The sequence below is a fragment of the Natator depressus genome, chromosome 5, assembly GCF_965152275.1.
Source record: "Natator depressus isolate rNatDep1 chromosome 5, rNatDep2.hap1, whole genome shotgun sequence".
Classification (NCBI taxonomy): Eukaryota; Metazoa; Chordata; order Testudines; family Cheloniidae; genus Natator; species Natator depressus.
The window spans coordinates 126,959,531-126,979,531 of record NC_134238.1 but is presented as its reverse complement, the minus strand read 5'-3'; positions in this window follow the sequence as shown (position 1 = coordinate 126,979,531).

Below are 20,001 nucleotides of genomic sequence, written 5' to 3'. Positions count from 1 at the left end.
TCTGTTATAGAGGAGATCAGACAAGCTGATCACAGTGGTCCCTTGGCCTTGGAATCTATTAAACGATCATAGAAGGGAAGGACTGTAAAATGCTGGTAATAAAGAGAAACACAGAGAGGGCTGTGTATGGGATGGGCACACATCCATGGTGCTTTCTCAGGGTTAGTGTGTTCCTGTTTGAATGGCCAGCTGATTTGAGGTCAGAATTTAACCCCTGACATTAGTGATTTCCTTCTGCTTGGATAGAGTAAAATTACTAAGGACATTCGCAGCTTTCACTGTGTCTGAATTTGGCCCATTATATCGAAATTCCACTGAAGGTGATGGTCCTGTGGCCCTACCTCCCAAGGCACAGGCATACGGAGTGGAACTGGTGTGCAGACAAGGTATATGTTGCATACTAGAAAGATGAGTAACAGAGGGCTGGGGGAATTAGGGAGGTAGGATGCCTCCCCATGTTTTCCCCAGAGCAGTTCAGTGTGACAAAGTTCCTGCTCTATCTTGGTGGGTCTTGCGCTTATTGGCAGATTTGCTCGCCTTGGAGCTTCACAGCAGCCCTCAGCTTGGCCGTTTTTCTGAACCCACAGTCCAGGTCGACTCCTCCTGTGTCCGACCAGGAGTTGGGAGGATTTGGGGGGAACCCGGGCCTGCCCTCTACGCCGGGTTCCAGCCCAGGGCCCTGTGGAATGCAGCTGTCTGGAGTGCCTCCTGGAACAGCTGTGCGACAGCTACAACTCCCTGGGCTACTTCCCCATGGCCTCCTCCCAACACCTTCTTTATCCTCACCATAGGACCTTCTGCCTGGTGTCTGATAATGCTTGTACACCTCAGTCCTCCAACAGTCCGCGTTCTCACTCTCAGCTCCTAGTGCCTCTTGCTCCCAGCTCCTCACACGCACACCACAAACTGAAGTGAGCTCCTTTTTAAAACCCAGGTGCCCTGATTAGCCTGCCTTAATTGATTCTAGCAGCTTCTTGATTGGCTGCAGGTGTTCTTATCAGCCTGTCTTAATTGTCTCCAGAAGGTTCCTGATTGTTCTGGAACCTTCCCTGTTACCTTACTCAGGGAAAAGGGACCTACTTAGCCTGGGGCTAATATATCTGCCTTCTATTACCCTCCTATAGCCATCCGGCCCGACCCTGTCACATCAGCTCTGCATCAGTTCAGCCATGGCCTGTGTACTAAAGGCACAATAGAATCCAGCAGTTGCTAGGTAACAGTATTTTGCTCTGGAGGGGGCATGTTTAATCAACTAGTGTTGGTTCAGATGATGTAATGCTTCTGATCCAGTATGTGCTAGAGAATTTGTAGAGGAGCTCTCCGTCCGTCTGTCTCTGTAGCTGAGACCACGACAGCTATCACGCTCACCAAACTGAGTTAAGCTCTGTTAATGAAGCAGGCATCTCTCATTTGCTTCTCAACTCCAAACAGAACAAGTAGTGTGGCGGTTTAATGACAAGACAGAACACAGCTTTTAGCAAGCAAGCAGGCTGGTCTCTGCTAACAGGCTTCTCCCTGTCAGCTTTCCACCTTCCCCTTTATTCTCTCTCTCCCCCCGCACATTCTCCAACAGATAAAAGGAATACACTGGCTTTGTTTAACATTCTTATTTACCAATTTCTATCTACCGCATTCCTTGCTCTCGGGCCTTGAGCCCAGTCCTGAGAGGCTTCCCACGGTTCATATCATCTTGGCGAGATTCCAAGGTTGATGCCCTTGGATGGAGCAATGTGTGCACTACTCCTACACAACACTCCGGGTGTGCCCTGAATGTTGCCAAGCGCATAAACCTTTATGAATCCTACATCCCCTCCTTTTTTGTTTATCTGTGCTCGGCCATGTCATGGTAGCCATCAATTTGCATTTGCAAGCCAATTAACTCCCGGACAGACAAGGTCATAACTCGTGGAGCCTGCCAGGGCGGGTCTCGACAAAGCCTTAACAAAAAGGAATACATTGTACACAGCAGCAGCAAAAAATAAGCTTAAAAAGGTAAAGTGTGATTGGCCGGGCCCCAATTAGCCATGCTAGAGTACTGGGAAGAGAGGTTCGAGTAAGCAGCGAGCATCATCTCATTCCCAATTTCCTCAGGATGATGACATACTGGAATAAGGCACATACCTAACAATTCTTCAGCTGCTACAAAATCAAATAAACAAAAGTGGGTAACATTTGCTATTGAAGCCAATCTTTCCCATAGGTTATATGTCATTCGGGCCCGTAATGGAGGAAGCGCTCCCGAGTCAACCCTCCAGGAAATAGCAGGCACAAAAGGCATACAATCAGTACAGAATTAGCAGTAATTTGGGCAAGAATCGCCACAAACAGAGTCTCAGGAGTCTCTGGCTGTTGGTTTGCTGCCAGTCTTCGTTGAGCCGTGGCGACCAATGCTTTTACTGCTCCCCATGTCACGGGCTGGCTTGGGACGCTACGTCTCCTCCGTCTCCGTCCCGCCATTGTCGACCCGGGAGGCACCGCGTTCTCCTCCAAGGTCAGCTGAAAATCCGGTATGGGGTTCAACAGCCCCTGGTGCCACGCCATGCTGTTTCAGTGCCGGTCGCACACACCGGGCTGGAACCCACAACGGTCCTGCAGGAAGAAACACAGCAGCATATCCCCGACCCCAAGTGATTAAAGGCACTGGGCCCAACCATTGCAGATTGGGCAGCTGACGGTAATAGACACGCGGTCTTTCCAGTACCTCGGATTTGTGAAAATGCCGATCCGCGGGGGTCTGCTGATCTGCGTTCAGCGTTAAATTATTTAAAGTAAACAAAAGGATATGCAGTTGTTGCTGAATGTCTCCTAAGATTCGGAGATGCAGCTCCCCTTGTTTTAATTGTTTGTCAAGCAAGGTTTTTAGCGTGCGGTTTGCATGTTCAACAATAGCTTGGCCTGTGGAATTATAAGGGATCCCGTGTATGAGACGGACGTCCCATTGGGCACAAAAGGTGGAGAGGGCTGTGAAGCAATAGGCTGGGGCATTATCCGTTTTTATCTGGCTCGGGTGACCCATAACAGCAAAACAGGCTAGCAAATGGTGAATAACTTTGGGAGTGGCTTCCCCACGCTGTGGGGTCACCCAGAGGAATCCCGAATAGGTATCAATAAAAACATGTAAAAACGAATAGGGGCAGAATTGTGGCACGTGAGTGACATCCATTTGCCACACCTGATTCGCTGCGGTACCTCTGGGGTTAACGGCATAAGAAAAGGTAGGGGCAGCAGCGGCACAGTGGGGGCAGGAATGAACAATAGACCGTGCATGATCAGCAGGAATGTGAAACTGTCGGGCCAAAACAGAGGCAGACTGATGAAAAAAGGAATGGCTTTCGATGGGGTCAGAAAAAAGGGAATTTACCTGACCACGTAACGCGCGATCGGCGCGCGCATTGCCTTCAGTGAGTAGCCCAGGCAGAGGGGTATGACTGCGAATATGAGCAACAAAATAAGGGAAATTATGAGTGGTGAGGAGATACTGTAAAGACAAAAACAGGCGAAGGAGGTCCGCATCGACCTGAGGGGTAATGAGGGCAAGGGGTAAATAATCAATTACCTGATAAACATAATGTGTGTCCATGATCAAATTAAAGGAACAATCAGCAAAAAGTTGAAAGGCCAAAATAACAGCAGCTAGTTCCAAGGACTAGTAAAGCTCTCCAAGCGCTATGCATGCAAATATTGTTGTACAAGTGAATGAAGCGCTTTCAGCTTTTCTAGAGGGAGGGGCCACTGGTCAATCCATACGGGCTCTAAGGATTGCCATACCAATGGTAATGTGGATGGCAAGGTGGGTGAGGGAGGATTTTGGGCCATTATTTATTAATATCGAGGGTGGTGTCCAGCTTTGTAAGTAAATCATGGCCCCAAATATTGAGGTGGACAGGGAGTACAAAAGGGCAGATCGTAGCAAGGGCACAGCCTCCTGGTTTAGAGACCGTGACCCAAGACAAACTTTGGCGCCAGGGTTTGCTACCCCCGATCCCCCACAACTCTTTAGAAGGAACTATTGGCCAACCGACCGGCCACTCCGGATCACGAATCACCGTAACGTCAGCTCCAGTGTCCACCAGTCCTGTGAAAGGAACATTATTTAAGAGAAGTGTTAACTGAGGTTTTGAGGGGCGGACCGACATTGTCAGAGCAACAAGTGGAGAGGACGTGCTGTGAGACGGTGACTGAGACAGCGTCAATCCAAAGCCGTTCCCGCCCCGGGTTCGATCCTCTGCGGCTGGCACCTGATAGGGGACTAAAATCAATTGTGCAATTGACCGTCCACGTGGGAGCGACTGCGGAAGATGGGTCCATACCTGAACCTTAATAACGCCGGTGTAATCAGCATCGATGACTCCTGGGATGACAAAAAAACCCTGTTTCCCAGCGTGTAAGCGAGGGAGAACAAGACCCACAAATCCGGCAGGGAGAGGTCCCGTCACCTGTGTAGGTATGGCGCAAATCTCCCCTGGCAACTGAAAATCAGTGTCCTCCTGCATAATCAAATCAAGCCCTGCACTTCCGGCAGTCGCCGCCCTCATGGAGTCTATGGATTTTAAGGCAGAGGAACAGTTGTCTGAGTGGGAAACACCCCCGTTTGGCCCTGGGTTTGGGGGAGACCCGTCGTGCGGTTTCCCGACCCGCTACGACACTGATTAGCCCAGTGATAGCCCTTCCAACACTTGGGGCACTTCTTTGAGGGGCGGGCGGGCGCCGTCGATGAGCGGCACTCCCACTGAAAGTGACCCTCCTTACCACAGCGGTAACAACGCTTCCCCTCCTTCCCGCTTTTCCGCAGGGCGGCGGCCAGAACTCCAGCTTTATGTGCTTGGGTTCCGATGTTTTGGCACGCCCGCAGCATGTCCGACAGCTCTAGAATTCCAGAGGCTTGTGCAGCCTGGAGAGCACGGCGGCAATCCTCGTTCGCATTTTCAACCACCATTTTTAACAAGATCTCCTGAGCTGCCGCAGGGTTATCCACCTGTCGGAGGATAGCCTCCTGCAATCTGTTGGTAAAATCCATAGAGGACTCTGATGCACCCTGACGGATACTGGCAAAGCTTTTGGTAGGCCTGCCTGAATCCGGGACCTTCCGGAAAGCATGCTGGGCACAGGTGGAAATAATGGGGAAGACGGCCGGAGGGAGTTGAGACTGCAGCTGAACAGTAGCAAACTGGCCCTCCCCTGCCAAGTGCTCATAAATGATACCTTGCTCTCTATATACCTGTGCTTGGCGTTCCACCATCTGCCGATACTCACTAAGCCAAATAACATACTGACTAGGTGTCAGCATCATGCGCAACAGCGCCTTCCAATCTTCAGGGATCAGGGTGTACCCAGAACCTAGCCCTTCAATGAGACCACGCACATACGTACTAGTCAGGCCGAACTCCCGAATCGCTTTCTTTACCTCTCTGATCACCGAGTAAGGCAAACTGACCCAGTTTGCAACCTGGTTGCCCTGGCCATCGTCCTGCCAGGTCACCGGGCAAACTGAGACCAGATCAGCCAGCTCCTCTGCTGTAAGATCTGAGCGAGTCCTCGCTGTATGAACCATTTGTTGCACCAGCGAAAGCCCTTGAGCAGACGCAGACGACCCCCCGGGGGGCCCCGGAGCATGGGGCCCCACGGGCGGAGGGCGATCACACACCGGCTCTGGTGGGGAAGGCCAGGGAGGCGGTGGTAATAGAGGCACTGGGGGTGAAGCAGGGGGAAGGATGGTTGCAGGAGTGGACGGGGGGGGGCGAAATCGGCAGCCCCTCTGTTGGCGCAGGAGAGGGTTCTTCCGAGGTGACACACTGTGTTGCATCGGTAGGAGGGGGGGTGGCTGCAGGAGCGGACAGGCGTGGCGAGATCACCAGCCTCGCGAGGGAGGGCCTGTCCGAGGCGACACGCTGTATCGCGTCGCGGCAGAGGTGCCAGGCATGTAAAGCCTGCACGGACGCCCGAGGCTCTTTGTGCAATGTCTGGCCCAACCGCTCCCAGTCCGCTAGCTTAAGGGTTCCGGCTTCAGGGTACCACGGGCATTGGGCACTCACCTCCTGTAGCAGGAGAGTGAGTTCTCGAGTGGGGCAGTCATGCTGAGCCTTACGCAGCAAATACTGTAGCTCATTGCGGTGTTGCACTTGCAAAGCAGAGAGGGAGCTTCCCATACTTACCACAACGAAAAATACTCACCGGGATCCGTGAAGCGGATGAGTGACGCGTCTGAAACCCTTGCCGGGCGAGGCGAGTGCTGAGGGCCCCACGTTTGGGCGCCAGTTGTGGCGGTTCAATGACAAGACAGAACACAGCTTTTAGCAAGCAAGCAGGCTGGTCTCTGCTAACAGGCTTCTCCCTGTCAGCTTTCCACCTTCCCCTTTATTCTCTCTCTCCCCCCGCGCATTACATTCTCCAACAGATAAAAGGAATACACTGGCTTTGTTTAACATTCTTATTTACCAATTTCTATCTACCGCATTCCTTGCTCTCGGGCCTTGAGCCCAGTCCTGAGAGGCTTCCCACAGTTCATATCATCTTGGCGAGATTCCAAGGTTGATGCCCTTGGATGGAGCAGTGTGTGCACTACTCCTACACAACACTCCGGGTGTGCCCTGAATGTTGCCAAGCGCATAAACCTTTATGAATCCTACAAAGTAGGAAATCATGAAGCTGCTTAAGATGCTACTAACTGCAAGTTGATGCTTGTTCTTGCATCCATTTTGCGGTTAATGACTTGTGTTTTGAAGCCAAGAATGGTAAAGCTATTGTCATGGAAATTCTCCAAGAGTTAAATGGAAATCAAGATAATGGAAATGAAAGCACCAATGACAGTAGAAACTCAGGGTCAAATACTCCATTAGCAATTGCCAGCGATGCTGTCAACATCACTTAGCATTTTAGAAATTCGTAATGAAATTGACAAGATCCAACTAATGCCAATTAGAAATGTGTTGAGAATCTGTCAGGAACTGACCTGAAGAAAAGGCAGATGAAAGTATTGAACTCAAATGGCATTAATCTAATGGAAGTGGAGCACTTTGCAAGACATCGAATTTTACATTAATGAGCATCAAATACAGTGAGTGTGGCTGTTTTATTTCTTTAAATAATATTTCTATGCTGAAATAACAGTGCACTACAGAATGCTTATTGCATACTATATTTTATTCAACACTCCAAGAACACCATGTTCCAAAACTAAAGTGAATTATTTATATAATCAGCTTTAAATATTGAATATTTGCTTCAGCTTGTTCGGTAAAGTAAATATCAACAAGCATGTTTCATAGCTGATACCTTAAACATATTAAAGGTCACGATGAAAATTACTATTCTGAGTCCATCAAATCTGTTGTCACAAGATTTTTGACTCAAACTCTAAAATCTACCTATGGATAAATATACTTGGGATTGCTTGAGAATAAGGGCATTCTCAGGATATAGAGCTGTTAACCATCTGAACTGTGAAAAATGCTTCAGCTGCTGTCTCTCTGCAGAACATGTGTGGTTTTATTACACCAGATTCTGCTGCCCACGTGCTGAGTAACACATTACCTCACAAATAGTGCCCTTGACTAAAGTTGGCTTGTTTGTGGCGTGAGAGTGGTAGAATCAGTCCCCTTCTAACCGTGGGCCCAAACATAGATCTATAGACTAAGGCCAGAAGAGACCATTATGATATTCTACTCCAACTTACCTCTGCATAACACATGCCAAAGAACCTCACCCAGTAACTTCGAGCATCAAGCCCATAACCTCTGTTTGAGCTATAGCATCTCTCTTAAGACAACTTTCAGTGTTGATTTAAAAACTACAAAAAGCTGGAGAATCCACCATATCCCTAGTTAAGTTGTGGAATGCTGCATAGCATGTAGTCAACGTGGGGAGGAATGCCATGAGTCAAAGACAGGAATCTGGCAGGAGAACTGGAGTGTGTGAACACAGCTGAGTTTGGCAGATTATTCTTTATGAATAATGAAAGGGTTGACTGCAGACAAGTCTGTGGTGGACAGAACAACTTGGGGAACACTGTAAACGCCTTCTGTGATGGGAGGCTGGTTGAGATTTGATGGTCCTCATTTAAACAGACGGGTGCCAGCCAGCTGGGTTCAAAACTCTGGGGGCTTGTTAAATGGATGTGAGGGGCAGAGGGTTTGATGTTAAAGAATCTGAAATGCTTACAGTTAGAATGACAGAAAGACAATGTTCTGCAAAAGATCAACTGTAAGACTAAAAGTTAGTATTATCTACTTAAGTGACTACCGAAAAAGGCAGTGAGTGTGAGGAAAGAACTTAGAAGACGTGCTAAAGGATGCTCCATACAGGCAAAACAGAAAGCTGGTGGGAGGCTCATCACAATGAGACTGTCTGCATCAATGGGAACAAGCTACACAAGACAGACGAATGAAGGAAAAGGTTCTCCTTTAGACACAGTCTGGGCACACCTAACCTGTAGTACAGGGGTGGGCAAACTTTTTGGCGCAAAGGCCACATCAGGGTTGCGAAACTGTATGGAGGGCCAGGTAGGGAAGGCTGTGCCTCCCCAAACAGCCTGGTCTCCACCCCCCTATCTGCCCCCTCCCACTTCCCGCCCCCTGTCTGCCCCCCTCAGAGCCCCTGACCCATCCAACCCCCCCGCTCCTTGTCCCCTGACCACCCCCTCCTGGGACCCCCCACCCCCTATCCAACCCCCCCTGTAACCCTTTACCCACCACCCCCCGCTCCTTGTCCCCTGACCGCCCCCATCTGGGACCCCCCATCCCTAACCACCACCCCAGGACCCCCCCCGCTCCCTGTCCCCTGACTGCCCTCCCTCAAACTGCCGCTCCATCCAACTGGCCCCTGCTCCCTGTCCCCTGACTGCCCCCCGGAACCCCCTGCCCCTTATCCAATCCCCCCACTCCCTGCCCCGTTACCATGCCGCTCAGAGCAGCAGGAGATTGCAGCCCTGCCGCATGGCCAGAGCCAGCCACGCCGCCCGGCAGGAGTGGAGGGCCAGAGAGCTGGCAGCGCAGCGCGCTGAGGCTGTGGGGGGCAGGGGGGCAGCAGGGGAGAGGCCAGTTCAGGGGCTGGGCAGGATGGTCCCGCGGGCTGTAGTTTGCCCACCTCTGCTGTAGTAGCTGAAGAAATATCAAGGTGGGTTAAATTCAGTTCTGAGCTGTTCAACTTTCAGTACTGTTCTGCCCTGGGAAAAGGCACCAGTGGTCAACAGGGCATCCTGTCCTTTAAAGTTGGGGCCTTCCTGTCCTAAGGGCAAAGCTCACATATCCAGGGAGTCAATAAGAATGGCAGCGCTGTACCCAGGAAGCAGGTGGCTTCCCCCCGCGCAACAAGATAGGCTCTTGTCTCATCTCTAAGGAATGCCTCCTTTTGTTTTGTCTTTGGAGCTTCAGCAAGCTGATTTGGGGTCTCTTCCCATGCTATATAGAAGTGCTGCATGTTCAGCCCAGGTGTATTTATACCATTCAGGCAGGTGCACAAGGAGGGATTTGTATAACACTTGGGGAAAAGCATTCATTATCCAGCTGACTCAGCCAAACGTAGTGGGGATTTATGCCAACGTTGAAGGTCTTGCTGCAAGGCATGTGAAAAGGTTTGCAAACTTGCACCCTAGCTAATGTAACTGACCCTGCTTTCATTATCCATCTAATGCTGCTTGGAAGGCAGCTAAGCTCTTGGTTCCCACACTCCCCCAGAGGAGTAATTTTGCCCCAAAAGTTAGAAGTGGGGAACAGAGTCCCCTGCAGCACTGCAGAACCATCCCTCCCAACACCCCCAGGGGATTTCAGAACCTCAGTGTGCTTTCTCCCCATTCACCACCAATCCCTCAGCACTTACCTTGGCTTCCCTCTGGCTCCCATCCTACAGCGGTTCAAGTGGCTCCCACCCTGTGCCCAACTGCGTATTTCTGAGAGCAGCTGGTTCATGTTTCCACTATTCCCCCAGCTCCACCTCCCCAGCATCCACCCTCCGTCCCCTCCTGATTCCTCAGCGTGAAACTGCACCGGGCTCCTCTGCTTTCCACAAACTCCTCCCATGTCTCCTCCCTCTCTCCCCACCTTGAACCTCATTCTCTCCTTCACCCCAGCCCCACAATCTCTCCTCCCACTTTTCACTAGTGCATCTCTCTGTTGTACTGGGGTTATCATCACAATGGTATCAACCTTCCCTCCCAAAGCCTCCAGCCGCATCCCTCTCCCAACTCCCTGCCAAACTTCTAATCCCCCGTCTCTTCTCCCTTTCCCCACCCCAACTTGCTTTCTTCATGCCTGCTCCTCCAGCGTGTCCCTTCCCTGCCCCCTCACAGGTGCTCTGGCATCAACTCTGGGTCCTGCTGCTATCCTCCCTCCTGGAGTCCCCTTTCACCCTCCCCCCAAGCCCCTCCGTTCCTCTCTGCCCTCGGGGGTCCCCTGTAATCCCCCCATGCACCACAGACATTCCTCCATCCCTGGCCTCTCCAAACCCCCTACTGACACTCCCATAGCAGCCTCCCCTGCCCTTCCTCATGGGCAGCAGCCTCCCCTGGAATCCAGATGTTGCCCTTCCCCCAGAGAAGCCCATTCCCCTTCTCCCTGCTGTACCAATCATCCAGCTGCCCCTGCCTCTCACCCCAAAGCAGCTCCTGACTCTGCCCTCCCCCACACTGTCCCTTGCTTCCTCCAAGGCTGCTCCTGCCCCTCATTCCCTGCCTAGACCCTCCAGGGCTCTTCTTCCCTCTCCCCAAGCCCATGCAGTCCTCACCATGCTATGTCCCTATCCCCAGGAGCTCCCCCTTTCCCTTGTACCTTTGCCCCAGGTGCCTCACACCTTAAGCAGTTGGGGGAGGGGAGAAGGGAAGCTGCTGATTTCAGGCCAGGCCTGGCTCCTGCTCCACAGACACTCAGAGCCTGGAGGTGAGATGGCAGGAGGCCAAGCACGGTGGGGAACTGACTGCAGGTAGGAGTCACAGCTGCAGCAGCCAGACAAAGCAGCCCCCAGAGGCAGAAGGTTTCAACATGGCTTCCCACCTGGGAGTAGTAACAGCTGAGGGGGTAGGGGGCAGCCTGGTGGTGGGGGAAGCAGCCTCAGACCACTCTGACCCCGCCCCTTCACAGCCAACCAAGAACTGAGTGGACTTACATAGTGTCCCTTCCAGCTGAGAGATGACCCCCCTCCGAGGATACCAGGTATTCTGCTCCCTGCCTCACGTGCTATAGGTCAGGAAGCTCTCTGGACCCTCCACATTCTGCTCCCCATTGGAGCATCTTTAAACTGGATCATTGAAAGCCCGTCTTCACATAGCCACACAGGAAACTCATTCAGTCTGTGACTTTGCACTCCATAATGTTTTATGGAAATAGGCTTATGAGTGTAAATATGAGGTGACTGGAATATGCTTCATGGAAAAGGTCTCTTGTAAGGTATCATTACAAAGCTTATGATCTACTGAGTGTGTTCATCCCATTTGTTTGCGTGTGTTATTTCTAGATCTGGAGTTAGGAGAATAAGATATAAACTTGTATCACTGATGTAAACATATTAAGTGGAAGCCATTAAGGGTGCTTCAGAATCAATGAGCTGTCAATGGGTTTGTTTAACTGCAAACCTTCCTGTGTATGTGTCGGGCAGATCCTGGGTAATGAAGAATGAGGTCTTACAGTGACATGTGACCTGAACTGGAATCCATCTTAAACCTGGTACTTTTCCATTTAGGAGGAGGAGTGGGGACCCAGAGAGACAAAAGATTCCCACCTTGTGCCAAAGCTATAAAAGGGGGTGGAGCAGGACAAAGAGGGTCCCAGTCATGAGAAAGCTCCTGCATTTCACCTAAGATGCCTGCTGGAACTAACAAGGACTGTACCAGGGGAAAGGATTGGGCCCAGACTAGGAAGGAGTCTAGTCTGTTCCTAATTGGAACATCTCTGCAGCTGAGATTTACCTGTATTCAGTTTCTTAATGTATTAGGCTTAGACTTGCGTGTTTTGTTTTATTTTGCTTGGTGACTTACTTGAAACCACTTAAATCCTACTTTTTATACTTAATAAAAATCACTTTTGTTTATTAGTAAACAGAGTAAGTGATTAATACCTAGGGGAGCAAACAGCTGTGTGCATCTCTCTCACTGTTATAGAGGGCGGACAATTTATGAGTTTACCCTGTATAGGCTTTATACAGAGTATAATGGATTTATTTGGGGTTTGGATCCCATTGGGAACTGGGTGTCTGGGTGCTGGAGACAGCTAGTTTTTGGTTAAAGTCTGCAGCTTTGGGGGCATGGATCAGACCTGGGTCTGTGTTGCAGCAGGCTAGCACGTCTGGCTCAACAAGGCAGGGTTCTGGAGTCTCAAGCTGACAGGGAAAACGGGCTCAGAGGTAATTTCAGCACAGCAGGTGACAGTCCCAAGGGGGTCTCTGTGACCGAACCCATCACAAAGTCTACATAAGGTTGTAACTGCAAATATGAGAGTTGCTTAATTGTAACCCACATTAATGGGGTGACCACTTGCCTGCCTAATGCAATATAGAGACATTTAAAGAGGCTTTGGAAATAAGTTTTGTGAGGAAAAGTTAAGTTATTTCCTCTTTTAAAGAAAGAAATAAGCAGAAATTGTGTTTGTTTTGTTTTAATTGATCATTGATTGAATGATGTCACATTTCAAACAAAGCGTTTTGTTCAAAAATTGTGCCCAACATTAATAGCCCATTCATTTTTTGTTTACAAGGTTTACTCTTAGACTATTTCCTTTGTATACATACACATGTATAGATTTTCATTTCACTAGTAGCAAAATGCCTTGATACACTGCATTTCCTGATAAAGATGCCAAAAATAAGGTTCAAACTTCCTTTTTCCTTCCACTCACCAAAAACAAAAAACTCTAAGTACAGTAGCAACTACATGAAATTACACAAAGTATCTCCAAGTGATTTAAATCTTCCTAATGTAGACGCTGATCGCTTCTAGAAGACTAAATTGCAAATATACAGAACATTCAATTAAAGAGAGGTTTCTAGATGCCTCTCAATCCTGTTTTGCAACACTTCATCAAAAAACTTCAATCAGAAAATGCATCCTTCATAGAACAGTTGCATTCATATTTTTGGAGTGTCTGTTTTAAAATGTGAGGCAGTATAATCACCAGTCTGGCAATAAACTTATCTTAAGCAGGGGGTAAGCGAATTATACAAGATTCAAAGAGATTAGGACCATAGTACATTTGTTATTCTCTTACCTTAATACACAGATTTCAATATTCTATGACCATTGCTGAATATTTTGAAAATACATCTCTGGTAGTTAAAAGATTTCTGCACTAGGAGCAAACTAAAGCAGTTGGAAAGTGACACATTCTTGTTAGTGATTTTGAAGGCTGATTACCTTCAACTCCAACAGAAAATTGTCAGCTGACCCACAAAGAAAAGAGCAAGACCAAAATGTTAAGGTTTTGTTTTATTTTAACCTCATTCACAATATCAAAGTATTTGTGATAAAGAAATTCTTGGAAAACTAAGTGTAGAACTTATACAAGAGAATCACTTTTAAAATCAATTAAACTCATAAGACCCTGCAACTATTTTTCATAGGCAGCAAATGAAACTATTGGCTGTGACAACTTGGGCCTATATTGCCAGTGGCTGGAAAATTAAAAGCCTGATCTGGAAACACTGAACATTCGTGAGTCCCAATGACTTTGCGAATTGCAAGTCCTCAGCACCTCCCAGGACAGGCCCATATTTGTGCAAAATCTTAATGCCCAGAACACAACTTTGAGAGAGCCAACTCTGCTTGGAGAGGAACTCATTCTGCTCATGGCACAAAGACAGTTCTTCTAGGAGGAGGTAAAAAAAACCAATTCAATCTAGTGAGCGTGAGCACTGAAATAGTAACAGTTCACTTTACACTGAGAAGTGCAAAGGGAAAGACTACTTGCCGGTTTTGCTGATGGATGACGAAGGGCTGAAAGTGTCCCTGCTATTGCTATTTATGCTTACATCCCTCCTGGCCAGTGTGGCTTAAGATGACAATTTCAGGTCCTGCCTACCTTTTTTGCTGGAGGAAAAAACTGACAAAGTGCAAGGGCTATTTAATCACTGTTCTTTCAGTAGCCTATTTAACTCCATAGCTAACACCCACGAGGCAGAAAAGACTTCTCTGTTAATGATTCTATATGGCTACCAACGGATGAAAATACCAAAATGCTCAATTCTAAATCACTATTCTATTCCTATTGGATACGTCCAATGAGTTCTCAAGCAAAAGTTGGGAAGGCCAGGCTTGGCTTGCTCGGTGTTCTTACAGTTAAAGAAAAAGCAAGCGGATTTCATCACCGCCACACACACTTTCAGAAAGATATTGCCCTCTTTTTAGGTCATCTTTAAAGTGAACACTGAACCATTCTTAACCACGCCTTTACTATCAGCTCTCCTTTGGGTCAGATCCATAGTCACAGCTCAATTGCCCTACCCTACAGAGCTGACAAATTCCTATTGTATACAGTTTATTACCCCAGAAACAAAATTACTAGCACTGTCCCTCACTTTCACATTGTATATTCCCTTCCCTCACTGTCCCGCCCTCCCAAAATAATGGTCCCTGCAGCCAGGCACAGGTAACTGATTGCCTGCAGGCAGCGCTGCTCCAAAAACAGTTGCTTTTCATTCACAGTGGTCCTGAAAGGACTCCAAATCCAGACCACAAAGCATTACAGTTCAGTATACCAAGTGGTCTTTAGAGGCTGCACTGCTTGTGGACTGAAATACAGTGGATAACCAGATGGAATACTACCTTTGCAAACACAGTAAGTGCAAAGTTTAAGACCTAATGCATTACTACATCAACAGGCCAGAAATCGGTATGAACTCCAATTAATCTGTGATGGATATCAAATTAACTTCTCAGGGGACAGTTATTTGTTTCTAACTCTTAAATGCACATTGTTACCTTCAGTTTTGCTTCAGACTCTAAAATGCTCTAAATATTTTTTTATGTCGTGTAGTTGTAGCCATGTGGGTCCCAGGATATTAGAGACACGGGGGGGGGGGGGGGGGAGAGGAGGGGGGGGGTGGTAATATCTTTTATCAGACTAACCTGAAGAAGAGCTCCGTGTCAGCTCGAAAGCCTGTCTCTCTCTCACCAACAGAAGTTGGTCCAAAAAACGATATCACCTCACCCACCTTGTCTCACTACAAATATTTTTGATGACAAAGCACCACACACTGAGTTACTATCACAGCATATAAAATCAAATAGTTCAGTGGTTTGAGTATTGGCTTGCTACACTGAGGGTTGCGAGTTCAATCCTTGAGGATTTAGGGATCTGAGGCAAAAATTGGGGATTGGCCCTGCTTTGAGCAGGGGGTTGGACTAAATGACCTCCTGAGGTCCCTTCCAACCCTGATATTCTATGACAGAGATATGGAAAGTTTGGGGGGGGAGACGGCTAGCTCAGTGGTTGGCACATCAGCCTGCTAAACCCAGGGTTGTGAGTTCAATCCTTGAGGGGGCCGCTTGGGGATTTGTCTTGCTTTGAGCAGGGGGTTGGACTAGATGACCTCCTGAGGTCCCTTCCAACCCTGATATTCTAAATTGTGTTGGGTACTTGTTTTAATTTTAAAGACTTAACATGCTTGGGAACGAGATGCTAAGGAGGAAGGGGAGAGAACAACGCAACCAGTAAGGGGAAGTCCAGTGAGCAGGTAAACATGCATCATTTCAGTATGGTTGAAGGCATGCATCTGCCAACAGGATTAGTTGGTACATCCAGCTGCATTGCATTTTGTAATGAATTGGAAGGGCTGCAGTTAAGTTGAAAACTCATTGCAGGTTTGCATTACCAGTGAGGTTCCAAGTATGAAGAAAGGGGTTTGCAGTGCACTGAGCCAGAGATCAGTCAGGTTGGGATTACTGAGTGGTGTCAGATGTCTACTTCTCCTCCAGCTGCAGAGGGAGCAATGAGAAGTTCCTGCTGCCTCTTCAATCTCATTAGGAGCAGCTGTTCATGGACCTGCTCTGTGCTAGATCATATTTATTGCTCACTGTTTTTCATTTTCCATCCTCTCTCCATTAAACTCCTTACAAGCTTTCTGGGGAAGGGTTGTTTTGCTCTTGCTTCTCAAGGGCCTAGCACGCACTTGTTGCTATGTAAATAAAAGTGGCTGTGGATCAGGCCTCAGCCGGGGCAAAAGGGAGCAGGGTGACATGGGTCTCTGCAACTGATCAGCACTACTAGCGCTAACTGCTTGTAAACCTACGCATGGGTGAGCCTCCAAAACTTCCTCTGGAGGGAATGGAAACGAACACCTAGAACCTCTGAAAAGCAAGACCCCAGTGAGGTTCTACTGTACATCGAATCTTTAACCAGGGTTAAACAAAATTAGGAATAGCTTTTCCAAAGGTTTTTTTTTTTAGGGCAGTTTTTCCTAATTTAATCACCATTACTCCTTAATACAACTGTTAAATACCTGACTAACTTACTCTGCTAATGCCATTCTAGGTAAAAGAAAAACACTGAACTCCGCAGTTCCTCTAGATGTGTACTCACTAGCCACTTACACACTCCATCCACACTGTGCCTGGCTGTAGGAAAAGACTAACTAAAATGGCTGCCTTATTTTAAATTAGGACATGTATTTAGATGTGTATCTTTTGGACTGAGGGTGTGTCATGCGCAATTGTTCCATCAAAGATTAATTTAATCACAACATTCAACCAACAGGAAGAGCGTGTCCCCCGGGGGCGGGGGGGAGGAGGATGTCCCCACTGGCTTTTCTTTCAGTATAACTATTTCCTGGGTGACAATCATGTGCATGCTGGTCATCTGGGCCAATTACAGAGCAAAGCCTCCCGACCTGTAACTGGTGCTTTGGGGGTCATTAGGGCTAGAAGTCAGTCTCACCCCTGCACTTCTCCACCTGCTACTCATTATGGCAGATGAGCCTGGAAAGGCCCTGCCCACCTCACCCCAGTATAACGGCTAGGGAAAGGAATGATGTCAGAATTAGAAGCGACACAGAACAGTCACCAGGTGGTTGCCCTTCCCAATAAACTACAATCACGATCCAATACTTAGCTTTGTCTAGCCTTTAATCATTACGTTGATGGCACTTCCTCTGAAGAGCTACTCTGCTGTTTACAGTCTCAGTTCAGAACACTAACTTGCTATAACGTCATCTGAACTTCTAAACAGAAACCAGCAGGGAACAGGCATGTGTTTCATACACTGGTCTGAAATATTTAAGTCACCCTCCACCATCTGATTCTGAAATGGAGCAGCTCAGCTCTTCCTTTCTTTGAGGTGCATCATTTAAGTTCCCTGCAGTTTCCTGAGTTGAGGTATTTCTGCTGAAACACTAAAAAACAGAGGCTGGTGTTTTCAAGTCGGGGTGCCTAAAGCTGGGCTGCTAAGTGAAAGGGATCAAGTACTAATCACTCCGTTAACTTCCATAGGAACTGCAGGGGCTCAGCTCCTTTGAAGATTAGGCCACTTATTTTAGGTGCCTAACTTTAGGTACCCATGTTTAAATACTTATGCCCAGAAGTCATGGCTGTGCTGTGTTGATGTTAAAAGGTCCCATGATAGATTTTGTAAGATTAAGCACCATGTGCAGTGGTGACACTTCCTGTCCCCAGCCATGGTGGAGATCTGCTGCTCCTTGTACTAGAGGTTGTGGCATTTCAACAGTGATAGTGATTGTGATTTCTGAAAAACCACAAACGGACACATGAACAGTTCTTTACTGAAACCCAGTCTACTATATACATTCTTGTATCCAGTAATAAACAATTCAGTCCAAGGAAATCAAGTGTGACTAGCAAGATTTACTAATTACACATCCATACAGCATCTTCCATCCCCAAAGACTTTATACATCTCTATCATTTCACCCATCAATTAAATGGAGACAGATGGGGTGAAAGGCAGGCAACTCATTCCTTACAGTACTCCACGATTGGTTAAGGGGGGAAACCCTATGCTGTTTATTATTCATATCACCTCTCCATACTTCATTACTTCACTAAGACTTCACAGTAACTGGCAGAATTGCTCTTTTCTTAAAAATCCACTACTGCACTCCCCAGTTCTCCTAGACTTCAAAAGGACACCACACTGGAAACCTAGCCACATTTCAAACTGCCTTGAGTTTCTGGTCCTGTACTGGTCCTTCCCTCACCTCGCCAATTTTTATTATTTTAAAATTGCTCCCTGCGGCTGCCCCAAAACCAGCACAGTGATGATACAAGAGAAAGAGTGAAAGTGACTGCACATAAGTGCTGTGAAATACACAAAATAAACAGAAAAAAATAGTTCTCTAACCTTTTCCGTTACAGTAATCTTAGTTGCTATACTTGTAGCAAAGAAATAAAAAAGCATGATTTTAAAATGGACAGCCTTCCTTTAAAAAGGATTGGTCCCTGAACGTCCTGGCCCAAAAATGTTTAAAACTGCACTACTGCCTAATGGTCCAACCCTCCCGAACCCCTGTATACAAAACTTATATTGCTTTACATTACCTTGCCCCAGATAGATTTGTAAGAGTCTTTATAATCTTAATACTTCAGCCCTCCCAAGAGGACCCTAAATTTCACGAAAATAGGCCTTGTATACAAGAACTACGAAGGGCCCCAAACATGTAAAGAGTGTTGCTTGTGTCCATTCCATTCTAGGTGTGTGTGCACCCATGTGCACAGATGTCAGAGTTTTGCCTTAGCGGTGTTTGTAGGGTCAGCTGTGGCGCCATCTGGAGTGCCGCACTCATGCGGTGGTATATCAGGCGCCAGCGGCCCTGCGCCCTTTCAGTTCTTTCTTGCCAGCAACTCCAACAGAGGGGCAGGAGGGTGGGTGAGGGAACGGACATGAGCAACACACCTTGAAGAACAACAGTTACAAAAGACAGGTAACCGGTTTTAATTCTTCGAGTGCTTGCTCATGTCGATTCCATTCTAGGTGACTCACAAGCAGTATCCCTGGAGGTGGTCTCAGCATTAATGGACATGCAGCTTGTAATACTGCTCTACTGAAGCCGGCATCGTCTCGGGCTTGCTGGGTAAGCACATAGTGAGATGTGAATGTGTGAATGGATGACCAGGTGGCGGCCCTGTAGATGTTTGGAATTGGCACATGGGCCAGGAAGGCTGCCACCAAGGCTTGTGCTCTAGTCAAATGGGTGGTTACAATTGCTGGTGGAGGAACTTTTGCCTGATGATAGCAAAATCGGATGCAGGCGGTGATCCAAGATGAAATTCTCTGGGTGGACACTGGACGACCTTTCATCCTGTCAACCACCGCGATGAACAGCTGCGTTGACTTGCGGAATGGCTTGGTCCTCTCGATGTAGAAGGCTTGCAGGGAGTGCAACCTACGTTCCTCCTCAGACTTATGAGGCTTCATGAAGAAGACTGGTGAAAATATGTCCTGGCTCATGTGAAATTGCGAAACCACCTTGGACAGGAAAGCTGGATGTGGCTGCACCTGGACCTTGTCCTTGAAAAACACCATATAGGGCAGGTCCGAGGTAAGTGCCCTAATCTCAGAGACCCTTCAGGCAGAAGTTATCACCACTGGGAACGACATCTTGCAGGAGAGTAGAAGAAGGGAACAGGACACCAAGGGCTTGAATGGAGCTTTCATGAGTCTGGCAAGCACCAGATTCAGGTCCCACAGAGGGACTGGGTCCCAGACCTGGGGGTAAAAGTCATTCCAGACCTTTCAAGAATTGGACTGTTATGATATGAGTGAAGACCAACCTGCCCTGGAATGGAGGGTGAAAGGCTGATATGGCAGCCAAGTGGACTTTAATTGGAGCTTGAGATGCATAAGGTAGCCCAGGATCGACTGCAGCGAGCTGGCCTGCTCAGGCCTAACCCCTAGGGCCAAGGCCCAGCACATGAATCATTTCCATTTGGCCAGGTAGGTCACTCTAGTGGAGGGCTTTTTACTACCCAGTAGGACCTGTTGGACACGGGCCGACCACTCCTGCTCTTCAGCAGTTAACCATGCAGCAACCAAGCTGTCAGGTGCAGCGCTGCTAGATTCGGGTGCAGGAGCC